Consider the following 16,494-nt stretch of genomic DNA (forward strand, 5'->3'; position numbering starts at 1 on the left):
AGACCTGCTGCTCAGTTGGATGAATTAATGCAATGTGTTTAATTGGGCCCCAAAGTAGCAGGGGCCAAATGGCAGCATTAACTCACCAAAGGCAAGGTGACAGTTATCATGATGAGCTGTCTAGGAAAAGCAGTGTCCATAATGGCCTCACCCATAATGGGCAGCACAGGCAAAGTTATTTGTATGGTGGTGTGACTTGTATGAAGTTTTGGGTAATCAATCATGTTGTTTCCAGGCATGGAGTAGATAAGAGACCTACTGCATTTTGTTTGATCTCTATAGGTGGGTGAAATTCTCAAACAAATGAAAGAAAGGCTCTGTTAGATTATGGCAAAAGGGAATCTTGGCCCATGAATGAATTTCCAGATTTGAATCAGTTTGTAGACCCAGAACCCTTTGAATGAAGGGATAACCAGTTACCCCTTAGGAAGGATCTTGATAAAACACCTAAAAGCTTTACTGCTAAGTAAACTCTAATTGTTTCCCAGAGGGATCTGAGACCTTTTACAAGGATAACAGGGCACAGGGGGGGAAAAACAATTAGACTTTCTGGGGTCTGTTGGATACTGGTTCTGAATTGATGCTGATTCTAGGAAACTCCAAAGAACATTGTGGTTCTCCAGTTACAGTAGGAGCTTATGGAGGTCAGTTGATCAATGGAGTTTTGGCTAAGGTCCAACTCACATTAGATCTAGTGCATCTTTCAACTCATCCTATGGTTATTTCCCTAGTTCCAAAATGTATAATTGGTATAGATACATTTAGAAGTTAGCAGATCCAGTCCCCTCCTCCCAGGCTGAGCCAAGCGTCCCTGCATAAGGTCCAGGTTTCAAACAGCCAACTCATGCACTGAGCACAGGACCTGGTCCCACTGCCTGGATGCCTCCCAAACAGATCAAGCCAATCAACTGTCTTGTGGGATGACTCATCCCTAATGGGCTCGAGGGCCAGATGGCCCAAACAAGTAAAAAAGATACTTTCTGAGAGCCAGCCTGGGTCTGCCTGAAGGTCTTAGCAACAGCAGCTGAAACATGATCTGGAGATGACCTAGACCAATGAGAGGCAGCTATGTCACCCCAGCAGATGCATATTCATCAGACCTCCCCCCAGGGTGGGGTGGAGGGTATATAAGGCTTGCCTCTTCTTGAATAAACTGAGCTTGTTGTTTCGACATTCTCCCAGAGTCTGTGTGGTTTGACTCTGAGCCTACTTGGCCCCCACCCCCAAAGGGAACAACAGCAAGGACCCTGCTACACTGTCTCACCAATTCAGAGGGCCTGATCCACTTGGGGGCAGGAACGGGAGGGGGAGAACAAGGGAATCTGTGGCTGATATGTAGAATTAAAGTATATTGTAAAATAAAATAAAATTAATTTAAAAAAAAAAGAAGTTAGCAGAATTCTCAAGGTGGTTCCTGAACCTGTGATTTAAGAATTATTGTTGGAAAGGCTGAATGGAAATCTTTAGGGTTGCATCTGCCAGGGAAAACAGTGATTCAAAAACAGTATCACAACTGGATTCCTCCAATCCTGGAGGAACTGCAGAAATTAGTGCCGCCATCAAGGACTTGAAAGATGCAGGGGTGGTGGTTCCCAGCACATCTCCCTTTAACTTCCTTTCAGACAGCAGAGAAGACAGATGGATCATGAAGAATGACAGTTGACTATTGAAAACCCAATCAAGTAGTGACTCCAATTGCAGTTGCTGCACCAGAGATGTGGTGTCTTTACTTGGACAGGATTAACACATCTCCTGGTACATGCAGAGCTATTGATCTGGCAAATGCCTTTTTCTCAGTACTTTTTCCATAAGGACCACCATAAGCAATTTGCTTTCAGTTGTCAATATACCTTTGTGCCAGCAATATACCTTTACAGTTTTACCTTCAAGGATATATTAACTCTCCAGCACTGTGCCATAATTCAGTTTGGAGGAATCACGATCATCTGTCTCTTCCACAAAATATCACATGGGTTACTATATTGATAATATTATGCTAGTTGGATCAAATAAGCAGGAGGTAGAAATCACTTTGGACTTGCTACTAACATACATGCATACCAGAGGATGGGAAATAAATATACTGTTTTTCTATGAAACCTCATTAGTTTGTAAGTCAATTAAACAGATAACTAAAAACAAGAAAAAGGTGTGTGAATAGAGGGCCCCACGTGGGTGTCCATTGCTGCTCCTGGAAGATATGGGTTATTAAATAAAAATCTTAGTACCAGGCCTGGGTTATCTCCCTAGGAATTAATGGTCAGGGAAGCCCCAGAGGCTCCCAAACAAGACAGGCTCTTGCCATTGCTTTTGGTTGTCTATCACAACTAGATGCTATAGTGTATATGAGGATGCCCATAGTCTTACATATCTGAGTACTTGGTTCTCAGTTGGTGGAACTGTGTAGAAAGAATTAGGAGGTGTGACCTTGCCCGAAGACGTGTTCACTGGGGGTGGGCTTTGAGGTTTTAAAAGACTCACACCATTCCCAGTTTTATCACTCTCTGCCTTGTGTTTATGGATCAGATGTAAGATACCGCTCCATCTCTATACCTGCTTGCATTCTACCATGCTCCTGGGCATGATGATCATGGACTAACATCTTCAAATTGTAAGCAAGTTGCCAATAAGCTCTCCCTTTTACCAGTTGTCCTGGTAATGATGTCTCTTCACAGAAATAGAAAAGTGATTATGGTAAGGCCTTGTTGCTGAAGATGCCACACACTTTGGTTATAGGGTATACAGAGAAATCAGTCTTGGAGTGACCAGAAAACTCTTTCCCTGTGGACTAGCTTTTTTAGTGTTGAAAGGTTTTATGCAGGTCTTATTCAGTGCTAGTCCCTGAATGCTTAGTCTGACCTGCAATACAAGATGTGCTTTCTGGTGAAGTACTAGTAAGAATTTTTGTAGAGATAACTAATGATTCACTTGATTAAATCTGAGGGCTGCTCAGTGGAGAGAATTCGTATCTGCTACTGTAAATCTGGTCAGAAAAAATGAGTAGGAAAACATAGGTCCTAGAAGAGAACCTATTGATATGGTTTGTTAAATAGTCATACCAAACTGCCTTCTGAATAATTAGATTTATATCCATAGATTTGTACTGTTCTCAAGCTGTTCCAAGAAGCTTCTTATTGCAGTGGAGAGTGGTAAATGCAAAGATGTCTAGTTGTCCAAAGTGCTGAGAATAAGTGAATGAGAGTTCTCATCTGTAAATGGGACATCTGTATTGCTCAGTCACAGGTGGGACATCCATATCAGTCCCTCTGCAAATTGCAGGGAACATCATGGAGGAAGGGGCCGGAAGAAGAGAGAACTAGTGGGAATGGGAATATCCTAAAGTGCTGTCCTTTGTGTGTGACATGGCAGCTACACACATGGACTTACAGCTGCAGTGGTTACCTGCACAAGATCAAGGCAGTAACAGCTCCAGCATGGCAAGGTTAGGATCCCCAGGAGCCCTAGGGAAATATTGAAGTTGGTAGCTACTGCTAGAGGGAGCCGCCATTTTTTATTTGGAGGGGTTGCTACTGGTAGGTGGACCATGCCCCATGCATGACCCCACACTTACATGCATATGGGCAGTGTTAATGTACTCAACGGATTTTTTAAAATGGGGTGGGGGAGGCAAGAAATATGAAGGGAGAGGTTTTGAGGAGTTGGAGGGAAAGAGTAGTCTGTGGATTTGACAAAGTTGGCTGTATTATATCATTGTATAAAATTATGTAATTTTGAGAGAGAGAGAGAGAGAGCGAGAGCGCTAAATTCATCTGTGATGGCCAGTTTTACACATGAACTTGAATAGATGAAGTGATGCATAAGCGTCTGGCAAACATTATTTTGGTGTACATCTGCAGGTGTGTTTACAGGTAGATTAGCAGGTAAACTCACACACTGAATAGAACAGATTGCCTCCAATATGGGCAAGCATTACCCAAACTGTTGAGGAGTCAAATAAAAACACCGTCTCAGGAAGGTTCAATTCTTTCTGTCTGGATTGGGACAGACATTCTCATTCTCTTGGACATTAGTGCTCCTGATTCTCATGTCTTCAGATTTGGACTTTATTCTTAGATGTTAAGAAAACCATCTCTTCTCCCTCTCTCTCACTCTTACCTGGATTCAAGTTTCAGACTAATTACACTACAATTGTATCTCTTGCTTCTTCGTCTTGGAGGCAATGAATATTTTCAGATTTCTTGGCCTCTGTGATTACATAACCCAACTCCTATTTTACATGTGCATGTGTTTCTACACATGTTCATTTAGCTTATCAGCTCTGTTTTCTTAAAGTACAGTAACACACTCTTATTTCAGAAAGGAAGAAAATATTCTGGACTGTTTAGTGTTTCATTATATTTTCTTGTTTCCCTTTCCAGTATTTTTACTCATCTTTGTGCTTTATTTTATTTAAATATTTGAATTTTTGTCTTTTGTCATTTGGCTGATATGTAGGGTAGTACTAATGAAGACATTATATTGATAATAGTTTTACTATATAAACATTTGAATGCATACTAATTGAGGCATAGTACTGAAATACAAGACAAATTCTAAAGCTAATATTAACTAATTTCTGTGAAACAGTAGCATATATTGTATATGTATTTAACCTTAATCAAAGTTATTATATTTATAAGACAAACATCTATGCAAAAACTCTCCTATGGGAATTGAGGAGATGGCTCCATGGCTGAAAACACTGGTTCACATTTATGAGACTGAGCTCAAATACCTGATACTCACATGAAAAGCTGGATATGGCAGCATGCATCTATAACGCCAGCGCTGTGGGGGATTGTTCTGGACAGGAGGCTCACTGGGACTTGATGGCTGTCACCCTAGCTGAAAATAAGTGGGGCCCATGTTCAGCGAGAGTTCTTGTTACAAGAGAAGAAGTAAGAGGATGATAAAGCAGGACAGCAGATAACTCCTGGCTTCCTTGTGTGCACACATTGTGTGACCCCTTCCACAAATTCTCACACTCTAAACACACACATGCATGCACACACACTCGTGCACACCATACACTTGTTTCTTCATACAATAAAATTTATTTCTCCATATTATAAAGGAAATAATTATATAACAAGCATTTTTTAAATAAAGAAACCTACTGTATGTGATGCACCCATTGAAGTTTAATGTTATTGATTGAATTAGTAATTTGTAGTTTCTAATTTAGAAAGGAATCTGTCTGCAGACAAGCCACTGGTATATTTTTTTGCCATAAACATTAGGCTAATGTTTGTGAGGATAAATGAACACTGAGATTGAAACACCCCTGGTTTAGACTTGTGAGTAAGTGCTTGCCATACTTATCGACTTGAAGGAGCCACATGGAGCAAGGAAGTAACAGTGTTCAGTGAAGAACCTCATCTATAATGTCTCATGGAAAGTCTTCTGTTGTGATCACTGCCATGGTGGTTGATGTAGAATAAATATTCAGGGTAACTAAAAAACTTGCTTTTATTAAGTGTCAAGAAAAAAAACAAGTATATTAAAAGGAAGAATAGCAGCACAGTGATGGTCAATCTTGCTTATCAATGTGGTGGTATTTAAAATGACCATGGAAACCAACCTCCAGGTACGGGATCAGGCTAACTGAGGTGGAATACTCACCATGAATGTCAAAGTACCATTCCGTGAACTGAGATTTTGGACTGAATAAAAATGAAAAGGCAAGCGGTACCCAAAACTTCATCTTCATCTGCTTCCTGATTGGCCAGGTGCCTCATAGTCCTGAAACCATTCTTTTCCTGCCATCATGGACTATGTCCTATGATACTATCAGACGAAATAAACCTTTTCTTTCTTAAGGTTGAATTTGTCATTTATTTTGCTATAGTATTGTGGCAAATAAATAGTACACGCGAATCAGATAGAATGTCTCTGCTAGCAAATAGAGCATGTTGGATTTTCTTTAAGCTCTCTTTAATTTGAAATTTTCAGTGGAACATGTATGAATTTGCAATGGATCTGCCACTTATTAAACACAATTCTGCCAGGTCATTGTGAGAAATAATGGTTTTGTACCATATAGAAGTCAAGTAATTTACATTTGAAGGCCTACATTTCATGACTCTGACATGGCTATATTAATTCTCATGACTCTGGCATGCTTGGATTAATTCATTGACATTTCCATGTCTTTCTAGTTGTTATTTAATGAAAAAGGATAGGCTTACAAAAGTAATCTGTGAATCACACTTATGAGAACAAAAAATGTTAAGAAATATGAATAAAATCTGTTTTAAAAAATTTGAGGTTAAGTCTTACAAGATACTTATTAGTACTAGGTTAAGTCTTATCTGGCTTGTAGTGATCTGTCTTTGTACTGAGATCCTGTATTATATCTCTTATCATTTAGTTCTCCGTTCATTAATCTTTTAATACTCTATGATGGTATGTTAGGTTCACAATAAAAATTATCCCTAAATTGTGAAGTAATTAGAAAACTAAACAAATAATCAAGACAATAGACAAAATAATATTGTCGTCTCATTACTGACAAACTTGATATATGTAAAATGTGATTTGTATTTAGTCTTACAGGCTTAAGGGATTTCTAAAATATTACAAATACATGGTGGCAAAGCTACCAGCATATTAGCAAGTCTCCACGTGCTCTCCTGTTTTTCTGTATGTTAAGATGAACCAACTAATTTTTGCAATTGGTTTTGCTGTTTTTGTGCCGAAACATTTAAATGCTGTAGTACTATCATTTTTTCCCCTTTACCTTAGCAACACTGACAGAGAGCCATATGTTCAAGTGCACAATAGCAATATGAAAGCCAACTGGACCTCCAAGTCATTGCTTGGAAGTGAGCAGATCTACGAAGCTGCTGATCACAGGCTGTCTTTGATGACTTGGGTTTCATTTCCACAGCCTTTTTTAGTTCACCATATTGAAAGCACATTGTTACTTGGTCCTTTGGCAAAAAAGCCTCTTCCTGTACACCATTTATGATATTGAGCATCAGGGTAAAACACATTATCCCTATCATGAAAGAGAATAAATGGCTTGTTAACTGTATCCAATTACTTTATAGAAATTCATAGATCATTGGTGGAGATAGAGTGAAAAAGAGATAACTGAAGAGTCATAAGTAAAGAGCATGAAAGTGGAGGGAATTCAGCTCCCTTGAGAGTTTCTCAGTTGTTCTCACAACCCACTGAGGTTGACTAATGAGCTCATGGATTACTAGTTAGGGTTGCTCCCCTTGGGGGAAGAGAGCCCACTAAGTTCCTTTCTGTCTCAGGCTATGTCCCTTATGTAAATAACAGTTACTTCTGATAGTTTCTTTGAGACTACAAGTGGTTAGTATAATTTTGCCTGAGAAATTGAGCAAGGGGTCCAATTTTAAATTAACATTTGAGTTACACTTGGATGCACTCAAAATTCATTTGCATGTCTATTTCCTCTTCTAAATTGTTTCCAGCCATGTTTTTTTTTAAACACAGTCTATCAAGATTTCATAAAAATATCAAATATCCATACTAAGGTATGTAAGCAATAAGATTCCCTACATTTCAAAATATATTTCTTATGTATAATCAATCATTTAAGAGTAATTGACGCTCACAGACATTAAACCCTCTTACAAGTTAAAGCAACAGCAGAAAAATACAAAGAAATTATTGTTTAATATTAGATGCTCATAATAATATGCCTTGTTATTAAATTTCAAAGAAATCAAACTCCAAATTTTGTTATATTCTTCTCTTTTGAATATGAGCTGGTAAGATTTCTTTACTCAGGATGGTTTTGTCCTTATTGCATACTCACACTATCGAAGAAATCACAAGCTGAGATATTGAATGTGAAATCTCTAATGTGAACACTGTCTTGTGGAATATAGGTGAGTATAAATCTATTCGAAAATGCCCTGAGTTTGGAAACCTTGAGACTCCCTCTACAACATGAGACTCGGGTATTGGAGTTAAAGAGAATATAATAGAAAAATATACTTATGAACCTTAATCTTATTAGGATATCAGAATTTCATTTTATATATGTCAGTGGTATGAAATCTAAACATAATAAGAATCATCATATTATAAGATAAATTTTGATGTTATACCATGACAATAATAACTAAGGGAAATAGGCTCATGTTTCATGGGTGCATATGATGAGGGATATGTCAGACACTATCTGTGGACATTAAACTACTCATCTCAGGGGTTGAAAAAATTTAAAGATCATTAATAACTCTGTTCTACAATTTTTTTTTAAAAAAGATTTCATTTTGTGTGTATATGTCTTTTCAGCCTGTGTGTGGATGTGTGTGTGTGTGTGTGTGTGTGTGTGTGTGTGTATGCATCTCTGTGAGGATATGTATACCTGAATGCTGATGCCTATGAAGGCTACTGGCATCAGATCTCCCTGGAACTTGAGTTACATGTGGTTGTGAGAACTCAATTTGGAGCTATGGGTGCTGGGAACTGGGCTTGGATCCTCTGCATGAGGATGTTCTTAATTGCTGAGCCATGTCTCCAGATCCCACATTTTCTTTCTTATTTCAGAAATCAGGATGAAGATATTTGCTTCTTCAAAGACTGCTCTTCCCATAGAAGACGGAAAACTTTAAGAGCTGGTAATGGCAAAAACTTGTTTCAATACTATAACTTGGGCATGTAACATTTGTTTACACACCAATATCTATATGAAATGTTGTGCACAAACCCTATACCCAAAGGTATGGGTATCTATACCCTTCTACTGGAGGCATTGGTGTTTGACAATAATGTGGTATATAATTGGCTTGCTGGAAGTGAGAATAAATATTTTGGAACAATATACAAGGTATTACTGTATTCTCTTTGCAAAATTTAGATGTTGTAAGTTGACAATTCGATCACGATATCTTATACTTCCATTACACTAAAAATATGCTAATTTCTATGATCGTTAATTATCAACTTTGTTAGATTGATAAGCACCTGGGATATTAATAAATTCTACCTTAGGGTGTGTCTCTGTATTATTACTTTTAGCACTGCAGTAAATGAATATTTAACAAGAAGACTTTATGGAAGGATTTGTTTGACTTTTGGTTTGAAGATATATATATATATATCTTCAAATATATATTTATTTATGTATATATTCCATCATGATAGGAAGGCATGAGAGCAGGTGGTTCCATATTGTCAGAAGTGTGTATCTGGGACTCTTTGCATTTCACCAGACTAGAAAGCATAAAAAATGAGAAAGAGTTTGGATCAGAAGTAGGACAGGAATGTGATCCCCTAATATTCACCTTCAAGTGATCTGCTTTCTGAAACTAGGTCTTATTTCCTAATTGAACCAGTGTTTCCAAAAACATTGCCTCCAACTGGGGACAACATTTTAAAACACGTGAGCCTGTGAGGGACATTCCATAGTTAAGCTATATCATCCCACCCCTGTAGACTTACAGCCATCTTGCAATGCAAGATACATTCAGTAAAATTTCAAAAAATTCCATTATCTAGCAATTCTGACACTGTTAAAAAAAAAGTCAATGTCTTTGCTAAGATTCAGACAAATGGATAATGTGATCTTCTATGAAATCTAAAACAAATTACACACTGTCAACATGCAAAGGCACATAATAAACATTACTATTCCCAGATACAGAGATTGGGAAGGAAAAGCCAGACCAAAGCAAAACTGAAACATGACAGGGAAAAACACCAAAACCACGGACAGCATCTGGGGCTCCTGCTGGCATCATCTGTGCTTCAACAACCTTGGGTATTCCTGAGGCACCAGCTCTGTCACTTCCAGCATATAACTTTTCAGTTTGGTTGACCTCACTCGGTTTCTAAAGCTCCCCACTTCCCCCAGATATTCCACATTATTGGCATTTATAACATTCAGAGGTCTCCACTGCAATTTATGTTTCTGCTTCACTGCTTCATGCAACTCACTCTAGAGTTTGGTGCAGGGTGTCTGTGCTACACTTTGCCTTGCCCAAGTGGCTATCTGAAACCTTGGTACAATCTTCAATGACCTTATAACGTTGGAATTTTTATGCCTAAAACTCCAGCAGCACATAGACAACAGCAAATTCTGTTGCCAGCTCAAGATGTGTCTTTGTTTTTTTCCATCACAACTGCAGCTACTTCTGAAAGCTTGACTAGGTGAACCTGGAAAACACTTCTTTAGAATTCTTTAAAATTTTGGTTTCCCACCTCCTTTAAGATCTCCTCCCAACCCTCACAATCACCTTCCTAGTTCTATGAAATGTACATATAAATATATACTATGGTGGTTTGAAAAAGAATGCCCTCTCATAGGCTTATATATTTGAATGCTTAGTCACCAGGGAGTGGTACTATTTGCAAAGTTTAGAAAGATTAAGATGTGTGGCCTTGTTGGAGAAAGTGTATCACTGTGGGTAGGCTTTGAGGTTCCAAAAGTCCATGCCAAGCCCAGAGTCTCTCTCTCTTCCTACAGATCATGAGGCAGCTCTCCGCTGTTGCTCCAGAGCTTGATTGCATGCCACCATTCTCCCTGCCATGATGATAATGGAGTGCAGGGGCCCACAGAAGCTCTCTAGTGAGGCCGTACTCAAGGTCAGAAAGTCTGAACTTACTTTGCCTGGCAGGGCTGCATAATAGGATGGTTTGGCCAAAGACATGGTTACCAGGACTTTTGAAGGGTTTACATTTGTTGGTACTTTATACCTCAACATTGAAAGGGGGAGGTCTTTTGCCTCTCCCCAGCTGATGTATAAAAAGCCCATCATGAATAAACTTGGAGCAGATGGTTATTGACCCAGGGCCCTCCCGAAGCTATCCTGTGTCTCTATCTTTCTCTCCATCTACATTTATATTTCTTCCTATTATTTCTCAATTCCTCCCTCCTCCCTCTAAGAACCCTTTGACAGGTTGGGGCTGGACCCCAACAATGGACTAAACCTCTGAAACTACTAGCAAACCCCCTTTTAAATGCTTTCTTTCATAACAGTTATGTTTATCATGGAGTCTCTTCACAGCAATAGAAGAGCGACTAAGACATACAACCTCTGAGATATCCTAAACCCAAAAATACAGAAACGATGTATATTCACTTATATGTTGATATTAAATGTTATACCAATGATAACTGTGCTATAATCTGAAGAGTCACAGAGGCTAGGTAGTAGGTAGAGAGTAAGTGACTGGGGGTGCAAATAGACCTCATTTTAGGAAAAGAAAATAAGTTAGTTATGAATGGATGGGGTTACATCTAATTGAGTTGTTAGCCAAAGGGGTCCCATGTGAACCCCCAAACCATAAGGGTGCTGGAACAGGAGGATAAAGTGGGGAAAGGAAGGAAAGAGGGGGACGAAGGAGAGAATATGGGGAGAGACAGCTAAAATTAAGGGCCATTTGAGGGGTAGTATGGAAACCTAATACAGTAGATGCTTTCTAAAATATATTCACATATGAAGGTGACCTAAATGAAATCATCAAATAATTGGGGAGACAGAGCCCCAACTGGTTTTGCCTTCTCACCAAATGAAGCATCCAGTACCTAGACTGAGTTACATCTAAATGAGTTGTTGGCCAAAGGGGTCCCATGATAACCAATGCTGTTTCCAAGACGATGTAGGTTGCTTACCACAAACTGATGGCAGGGCTCCATTGCTGAAGACAGCATTTACCTAACTCATTGGACACGGAATCAATCTGGTGCCTACGCAGAGCTGTCATATTCTAGTGTCTCTTGTATAGGAAGGTACTCTGCAAGCTACCAAAAGAGAAATGTAAACAACAGCCCAGCTTCACACCTTTTGATTGAAAATGGCGCCCTGCGTACAAGAAGAGCTAGTGCAACAGTAGCAGAAAGCTTGTGGGAATAACCAAGTAATATCTGATTTGACTTACGGCCCACTCCATGAGCTGGCCTGTTTCGTTTAACACAATGATTTCCAGTTTCAACCATTTTCCTGGAAATGTACTGCTTTTATTTTACTTTATAGATGTATAAAAATCCCATCTTTTCTATGTATCTTTTTTCCTTTACCCATTAATATATTGATATGCATCTAGGTGGTTCCATTTCCTGGATATTTTGAATAGTGCATCTGTAAGCACAGATGTGTGTGTATTTGCCACTTGCCTGTCTTTCTGCATCTTAAATCTAGATAGGTACTTTTGGCCGTGACACCATTTCAATTTCAAGTAAGATTGTGTAAGGGCTTGAAAGTGTGGCTTTTGCATTTTAGAAGTAGTGTTACTAATAATTAGTATTTGGGACATTGATATGAAAAACTCCTTGATTATGGATACTCTGAACATGTAGGCCCTTTGTTTTTGTTTGCTGAATCTGGCAACCTACTTGAAAACCCTTTGACATTGCAGGAGTTTCATTACATTGAAACTTCATGGAGTCAGAAGGTCACATTCACTGCCAAGACCTGAGAGGATGAAGCACCGTGTGGAGGGAGAAAGAAAACAAAGAACATCCAGATCCCAGACACGTAACTAAAGAAAATTATTTGGAAGTGGAACCTGCCACCCCAGTGCTCCTGCGTGGATTTGATGTGAAACAAGCAATGGAGACTTCCCCACGTTCCTGACCCACAAAACTTGTTAGCAAAATAAAAGGGTATAAGCCACGAAATTGAGGGGTGGCTTGTTGTGTGACTGACGATTGATAATTAAAGTATAGCTGTGTTTGACAAACTAACAAAACTGATATCTTAGTAGGTTCCAATCTGTGTTTTGATTTGTTTTTGTTATTTGAGATCATTTCTTCTGGTTTTGATTTTCTTTGTTTATGAGCCTGTCTCAATAGAATTGAAAATTTTAGGGTCTCGGTTTCCAAAATATTGAGGCTCTTCGTTTTGAGAGAAAAGGGAATTACATTTAGTTCTCTGTCCCCAGAGGCTGTAGAATGACACATGTCCAACCCATGGCCTCTGGGCCAGTTGTAGCTCAAGGAATCCATGAATATAGTTCAACCTCAAACTGAAAACTTTCTTAAAAACATTATGAAGTATGGGGGTCTTTGTTGTGAAGTGTTTTTGCAATTTTTCTTGACTTGACTGTGTAATTCTCAAGTGTGAACTTCATACCTGATAATACCCTGTCACAATGTTGAACATGTCCATCACAATAAATACATTCTAGACTTAAAACAGGACTTTTTTATTTCAGTTCCTCATCATAGACACCAAATTTGGTAATTTGTTTTAGGCCAATATTATGAGTAACTCCAGATTTTCTCTACCCTTGTTATTAGCTTTATTATGTTCAGGGTTCAAATCATAGGTTATTATTTTTCTTCTTTTTAGACAGAGAAATGATGACTCAGATTTTTTGAGTTTTAATAAATAATAAGCTTTTCAATAGTTCTTCAAAAGAAATTTTATCTAGAGGTGTTCCCTTTTTGGTAGGGTCTTTCAGATATCTATCAATTGCACTGTGCATTTTCTTTCTATTATTTATCCTGAAATTTGAAAGTGGGTCACATAAGATCAATTCATGCTGAGGTCTTAGTGTGACTGTACCATGTCTTTCACAGATTGTCATTTTGAACCTATGCAGAATTCTTCACTCTTTAAAATGGAATCAATAAGATTCAATGTCCTAGAATAAATCAGGTAGAATCATAACTTCTAAAAACTTTCTGCTTACAAAAAGCACAAGAAGGTTTAATTTGAAGCTTTAGTTTACTTGGATTTTGAGGTCTTTAGTTTGTAACTAGATTTAATCTTTGCATTTTAATTCCTTCCTTAAAATGTACAAAGGAAAAGAAACTTATTTCAGACTTTAGGAATCTTTGATGGCTTTTTAATTTTGTATTTGGTCTTATGTGCAGAACCATAGTTTATGTTGGACAACATGAGTGGACATAATTTGACATGAGAAATAGAAGTGAAACCACACTGTTGGCTTTGGGCACAGCATGCCTTCAGAGTCAACTCCTAGTGGAATGGGAAATGGCCAGCCCTTCATAGCAATGTGTTTTGACATAAGAAGAAATCGTCGTGTTCAGTTTGTGATGGTTCTGTGCTTTCAGTCTGGAAGGTACACTGTTTTATACAGTTGTGTAAACAATGCCAGGGTTTATAGTATCATTCATGACATGGATAATTATACAGTTTGATATACTTTGTGCCATGGATCATTTCTCTGGTTAAGAAAAAGAAAAAGGAAAAGCTTCCTGTTTAAGTATTTCATTAGCTAACATTGCATAAGTGTGTTCTTTGAACTTGATCTGAATGTTTGTCTGGAGTACTTTCAGATAAATCCTCTAAGTTAAGTTTTAGATAACCATAGAGCTAAAAATGAGGATTTTTCTTCACTGTTCTTAAAAAAAAGTATGTGTGCCTATTACCCTGTACAACTGATAGCATTGAGAATTAGTCTCTAAATTTTTCATTGAGGAAGGGCCAGTTAGAATTACAAAAAAGGAAAAAAAATCCTCAATCAATTTAATTAGTTGTTATTATAAATCATTTTAGAAACACTAAGACATAAAATCTATACTGCCCATTAGTGATTTCAGGAAGATATGAGTGATTACAAGGCATGGTTAGTAAGGGATGAGCTTGCTCTGTGAAAGAGGAACCCACAACAAGTTGGTCATTTCATAATATCCATCAAATAATGGACACAAGGAAGTCATTTCTTTTTAATTTATGTGCATTGGTGTTTTGCCAGCATGTATATCTGCATGAGGGTGTTGGAGAGCCTGGAATTAGAGTTACAACTGTGAGCTGCCATGTGGGTGCTGGGAATTGAACCAAGGTCTTCTGATAGAACAGTCAGTGCTCTTAACTGCTGAGCCACCTCTCCAGCCCCAGGATGCCATATTTAACCATAGCTGTGATATTAAAATTCAGTGAATGAAGAGAGTTAGTAGGTAACTGGAAAATGTCCAAACGGGGCAGACACTTAGCCCGTTTCTGACCCTCCCACACTCACTTTCCACAATTGTGCAGTGGATGATGTCATTGCAGAACTTAGAAAGAGAAAATGAACATGCATAGTTTTGCTTCCTGCTCATCCTCTGATGTTAAAGCTGAATTATGAATCAAAGTCCTCTAGAAATGCTATATTTAAAATTTTTGACACATGATACATTTGTATATATTTATAGGGTACATCATGAAAATTATATATATGTATATACATTGTTTTTGAGCAAATTAGGATAATTAGCATTTCAATATCTGTAAACATTTAACATTTCTGTGCGTTGGAACCTTAAGGCGTTTTTCTTCTCATTATTTGGAAACAAAAAATGAATTGCTGTGGGTGATAGCCTTAATTGTTTGTACAGAATATTAGAACTAACTACCATTAGCTAGTTAGAGATACTCTTAAAAATATAGAATGCTGGTTCCCTTCTCAGAGATTTGATTCAATATTCCTAGGGTAGGCCTATAATTTTCTATTTTTCACAATTTCTCAGGTGATGCCAAGGATGCTGCTCCAGCAACCACCACACCCTGAGAGCTGATGCTGTGTTACATTTCCACCCTAAGACAACTCAAGTCTGCCCTGCTTTTTTTCCAGCTAGGAGTTTGGAAAGTGGAAGCTTTGGCCCTCATGCTGAGGTCAGAACTAACGCTGCCTCTAATATCAGTAAGATCATATTGGAGGCCAACCAGGATGTCATAAAACAAAACAAAACAAAACAAAAAAAAACCCGTGTTTTTCTTGGTTTTAGTTTTCTGACTTCCTTCAGCTTCATGTGTGTTTAAACTAGATCAGAATTTGAGCAGGAAAGTCGGGTCCAACTTTTATAACTTTGCAGGAAAACTTGAAAAATTAAGGTTACTATGCTCTCATGTGGTCAACATACATGTCAGTCAATCAGAAGAGGCTGGACTGCATGCTTAGGCTACAGGGAATACATGAAATCCTGTGTTTTGTATCAGTGAAAAGTCAATTTTCACACTGTCTAGCACTGTCTCCTGTACTTTGAAGCCCAATGCGTGCAAGAATAGCGTATACACAATTTTGCTGTCACTTATTCCAATAAGGTATTTGACTTTAGTTAGATTTCCAGGAACGATTCAAATAAGTGAAATAAATTTCTGCTCCCCAAGGCAGACTGTTGCGCAGGTTCTTACGAAGGTCTAGGCCTGATGAAATCACCTGCTGTGACTGCAGAATTGGTAATTCTGTGCTCAGTTGGCCAGCTTCATAGATGTGATCCCTCGATGTTCATATTTCAACTTTGATTAATCATCAACCCTATTCCTTCAAGGTTTTCTCTCTCACGCTGGGTGGATTATAGTCCGATGACTACTCCTAGCAGCTAGCCAGCTGGTGATAATTGCTGTTAATTTCCTGGTGTTTGGCAAGCAATTGTTCCTTGACAACTAGAGGGAGAACATGAGGAAGTGTCAGAAGGGCAGTGTTTATTCTTTCTATTTTATGATAAAATGGTACACACTTGTTGAACACTTCACAGTTGTAAAATAATACAAATCAAAATGCAAGGCTTTGAGCACAATCCTTTTATTTAGAAAAATCATTTGCACAATTTGGGTGAATTTC

General features: G+C 38.2%; 1 long non-coding RNA gene across 1 annotated transcript; it reads left to right on the forward strand.

Moving 5' to 3' along the window:
• Positions 1-1,445: 1,445 nt before the first annotated feature.
• LOC128119746 (uncharacterized) lies at positions 1,446-13,112 on the forward strand. Its single transcript, XR_008221661.1, has 3 exons — positions 1,446-8,600; positions 10,448-10,566; positions 12,340-13,112. It is a non-coding gene; the product is annotated as an uncharacterized LOC128119746 (long non-coding RNA).
• Positions 13,113-16,494: the final 3,382 nt, after the last annotated feature.

Source organism: Peromyscus californicus, unplaced genomic scaffold, assembly GCF_007827085.1.
Source record: "Peromyscus californicus insignis strain IS unplaced genomic scaffold, ASM782708v3 Scaffold_24__1_contigs__length_46423439, whole genome shotgun sequence".
Classification (NCBI taxonomy): Eukaryota; Metazoa; Chordata; class Mammalia; order Rodentia; family Cricetidae; genus Peromyscus; species Peromyscus californicus.